We start from the raw sequence: 4,948 nt of genomic DNA, 5'->3' as shown, positions 1-4,948 counted from the left end.
GTCGGGTAGTCTCGTGTCTGCATGATAAAGGCATTTGGCTTCTGCTTCCGATAGCTCTTCATTATTTAAATGGTAGGATGGAAAAGTCTAGTGGACACCTGAGACTCAGCCAGTAACAGAGCCTCTGATATCCCGAGTGCTAGTCCCTAGTCAGTCTTCCTGTCAGCTCATCCAAAGACTTCAACTAACAGACCCATACCTTTTTGTTTGTTTTCAGGCTGGCTCTCGCTATTTAGAACTCACCACCTGTAGTGCAGGTATTAAAAGGAATGCACCTTCACACCCAGATCAAATCTTTTTTTTTTTTATTAGTTATGACTGAGTAGGCTCCTTGCTTTCTTCATGTCTGAAAGAAAACACTGAACATTGAGATTTTGGGTGGCCTTTTTTGGGGGGGGAGGGGGCGTTGTCAAGACAGAGTCTCTCTGTGTAGCCTTGGCTGTTCTAGAGCTCACTCTGTAGACCAGGCTGGCAGCATTGATTTCCAGTCAAGGCTGTCAGTGCATTATTTTTTTCCTGGCGAGGGGGTTGTAAGGATAGAAAAATGTAGAGCTCTCAAGCGTTAATTTTCTGATTTATATGGATTGAACCTTGATGATTACTATAACATGAACCCCATTTAAAAAACAAATTTAGATATATTGTAATTTATGTATATGAGTATTTGGCCTTTGTGTATGTATGTGTACCGTGTGTGTACCTAGTGCCTGTGGGAGCCTGAGGAAAGCATTGGACCTGAAGTTACAGGCGGTTGTAGACCACCGGGTGGGTGGGATCTGAACCCGGATCTTTGGCAGAAATTGCTCTAACGGCTGAGGCTCCTCTTTAGCTCTGCCACGGTTTTTCTTGTTATTGTTTCATTGTTTTACTTACTTGTGTGTGGACCCAGGGTCTTACACAGTCCAGGCTGGCCTTGAACTTGCTATGAAGCTAACACTGTCTCTGAATCCTCCTGCCTCCACCTTCCTAGTGTTAGGAATACAAGCTTCTGTCATCACACCCTGCCAAGGAAAGCCTTTTGATTTCTCAGATGTGTCTTCTGAAAACTCTTGCTCTCTACAAATCTACTTACGTGACCATTAATGCCATGGGCATCTGTGCACAAAGGAGTGAACCCTCGTTGTCAATGAAGTGCCCTGCTGGAAGCTCGCTAATCGGTAGGCTAAGAAAGACTTGAGCACAGTCTAAACTGCACAGTGACTGTTCTGGGTTCCATCCCAGCACCGAAAACAGAAGGGAACAATGGCAACCACATTGCTGGAGACACAAAGGTGTTCAGTGGGGGAGATGAGAAATCTGGTGAAATACTTGGTTCATGGTAATGTTACAGACTGTCGCTCTAGTTTACTGTATATCCCTGAAACATGGGTTTGTCTCTCTCTCTCTCTGTCTCTGTGTCTCTGTGTGTCTCTGTCTCTCTCTCTCTGTCTCTGTGTCTCTCTGTCTCTGTGTCTCTCTTTCTGTGTGTGTCTCTCTTTCTGTCTCTCTCTCTCCCCCTCTCTCTCTGTGCAGTGAATGTGCAAGTGTGTTTTCAGGTATGTCTTATGATGCATGTACATGCAGAAGCTAGAGAAGACCATATGGAGTCCTGCTCTATCAGCCCCTGCCTTATTCCCTTGAGACAGGGTATCTCACCAAACCTGGAAGTAGATGGGCAGCCCACAAACCCCAATGATTCTTCCATCCCTGTCCCGGACAGCATAGGGGTTATTGGTAAGCACAACCACACCATCTTATTACATGGGTGCTGGGGATCTGAACTCAGGTCCTCATGCTTGCATAGCAAGTGACCTTAACCACTGAGCCATTTCTTCAGTACTGTTCTTGGGTCAAGAGTCAAGGGTGAAGGGTCAACCTTCACTCTCCAGCTAGATCTTCCAAACAACTTATCATGATCGTTCTGTATTATTGCTGTAGCCATAGACCAGAGTATTGCTCAGCAATGGCTTCGGAGAAACTTCCTCTTGTAGTAGCTGGCAATTAACACAGAGACAATGTGCAGAGGGTGAGAAACCTTGGAGCGTTCAGCCTTAAAAATGATATCTTTATTAAATGTGTCACTTCAGAGCTCAGGGACAGATGCAGAAGAGGAGATGGAAAGATTGTAAGAGCAGAGGTGGTAGATGACTCCACAGAAACCGTGTTCTCCACACACAACAGGACCAAAATACACATGAAAAGAGAGACTGTGACCGCACAAGGTCTGCACAGCTTTAAGCCAGACAGGGTGGTGGCACGGGGAGAGGGAAGTGGACATGGCGTCTCACTCCTAACTAGGAAGCCGTTCCTGATTGATGCCTGCTGGCAAAGGAAAAACCAGTTTTCTCCAATAGAGTGCCATTGGTTATATCAACAATAATCCGGGCAGGCCCCATGCCCAGTCATTGGCCAACACAAGATGGACACTGTTCTAGTGCAGTATTTGTTTTTGCAAAAGAGAGAGTGAGAACATGAAGCTGGGTGATAGACAGGTAGGGAGGATCTGGGAAGAGTTGGGGGAGGGGAAATATGATCAAATCATATGAATTGTTTTTTTGGTTTGGTTTTTTTTGTTTTGTTTTTGTTTATGAAGACAGGGTTTTTCTGTGTAGTTCCGGCCGTCCTGGAACTCCCTCTAGACCAGGGTGACCTCAAACTCACATAGATCCACCTTCCTCTGCCCACAAGAGCTGGGATTAATGGCGTACTCCACCACTGGAAAAAAAACTAATGAAAAATAAAGATCCTTTTGAAGGAAAACGTAAAAGAGCCTGACTTTTGAGACTAGGGATGCACCCAAGTGTATTGCAAGGAGAAGCCTGCTTTTATGTCCTTGTTTGTTTGTGGCACACGCGTGTGCACACACAATTTCTTCCCCACCACCTCTTTCTTTCACGCTTAGGCACAGAAATGAAGGTCAGAAGAGATTTCTGTGGAATTGGTTCTCTCCTTCACCCTTACAGATGGAGTTTTATAGGCTAGAACACAGGGTGCTGTGCTTACACGGCAAGCACCTTTAGCCACACCCACTGGGCCATCTTGCCATCCCGGTGATTCGATGATTGTGAACTTTGCAAACTCTATAGAAGTTTCGATCACCTGTCACTCTTCATCAACATTTTCCAAGATAAGCTTGCCCGACCTTGTCCTAGCCTGTGTGAATGGCTGCCTATGAAATGCCTCCCAAGCATGGACAATGGTTGTAAGTAAGCCTGGCACTGGTGACAAATGTCTTTAGTGCCAGCACGTGGGAGGTAGAGGCAGGTGGATCTCTGAGTTTGAGACCAGCCTCAGTTCCAGGACAAACAAGGCTATACAGAGAGACCCTGTCTCAAAGAATGATCAAGCGTGTGCTACTAACTCCTTTAGAATTTTTCTACAACTCTGTAAGGTAGCTATGGTTAGTGTTTCCACTTACTAAATAAAAGAATGATCTGGATGTCAGCCTGTAAGGGGGTCAGCAATAAATAAAATAAAACAGAGCAACCATGGTGGCGTGGGCCTGTAATCCCCGAGCTCAGAAGGCTGAGCCGCGAGTACTGTGAAGTCAGGAGGGGACTGGGCTCTGTGCCAAGGGCAAGGCTAGCTTGCACTACCTCACTAGGCAGTGTTTCAAAAAGAAAAACTAACTGGGGTAAGGGACTCAGTTGGAGGGGACAGTCGGGAAGGGCAATTGAAGAAGGAACAGACAAGGACAAAGTATAGTGACACAAATGTATGACAGACGACGCCATGCTGAAACACTGGATGTTAACCTAAAAAAGCTAACAAAGGTCAATGAGAAGGGTGGGCCAGCTTCCTTTTGTTTGTTTTGGTTTTTTGAGACAGGGTTTCTCTCTGTAGCCTTGGCTGTCCTGGAACTCACTCTGTAGACCAGGCTGGCCTAAAACTCAGAGATCCCCTTGACTCTACCTCTCGAATGCTGAGGCTGAAGGGCAACGACACCACCGCTGGGGGAGACTTTTATTATGTCCTTCGATGGTAAAGTATTTGCCTAGCATGGGCAAGGTCTTGAATCTGGGCCCTAGTACCGTATGGTGGGCGTGGCTGTGGCTGTGGTGTGGGTATTTGGGGGAGGAGCACCTCAAAATTTAAAAGCAGCGGGGCTTGGTTAGTTACTTCCTTCTCCCTGCAGTCTCCTTTGTGAAGCTGAAATGTGGAGGCTCAGGGGTTTTTTTTTTTCCCCTCAGTAGTCAGTTCTAAGGTACGTTACCTTAAATGCCTTATCCGAATGCTGTAGGACCATCATGCCTTTGTAAGAATCCCGTGGGCGGAGAGCTAGAACCTCTCAGACTCAAGTAAGTGACAGAAAGTCTCATGGCCTGAAAGGCCCGGAACGGAGTCTGATTTTATTCAGTGTGAGGGCAAAGCCATTTGAGCATTCCGAACAAAGGAACATCATAATTTGATTTCTTTGCTTCTTACAGATCACTGTGACTAATGTATAGAAAATAGACTGGGATGGGAATTGAGGCTGAAACAAAGAAATTGCTTACAAAGCCACAGAAATACCCAGGAGCACCAGGACTGTGGCTCAGGCAGTGATCCCAGCCCAGGGGAGCTGCAGGCAGGAGCTGCAGGCCAGCCTGGGCTAAGAACTGCAGGCAGGAGCTGAAGGCCAGCCTGGGCTGTGAGACAACACCACAAAATAAACAACCACAAACAAATAAACAGAACAAGTCCCAGTACAAAGTATAAACAGTCTGGGACAGGGTAATAGCAACACAGGGGTAGGAAATGGGTTTTTCATCCATTTTATGACTAAAGCCAACAGGGCCTGTGTGATGGCTTGACTCTGGGTTAGCTCCAAGTCTTCAGGCCCTCACGGCCACTTGAAAAGAAAGATTACTTTTCTGCTTTTTTCCAGATAGTGAAAGGATGACATTAACCCCTGTTTGTCTCCATTTAAAGACCAGGCCTGATTTCAAAAAAAGGTCATGAGGCCCCAGCTCCAGGGACAGACCATAAA

The sequence above is a fragment of the Rattus rattus genome, chromosome 13, assembly GCF_011064425.1.
Source record: "Rattus rattus isolate New Zealand chromosome 13, Rrattus_CSIRO_v1, whole genome shotgun sequence".
Lineage (NCBI taxonomy): Eukaryota > Metazoa > Chordata > Mammalia > Rodentia > Muridae > Rattus > Rattus rattus.
This window is presented reverse-complemented; position numbering follows the sequence as displayed.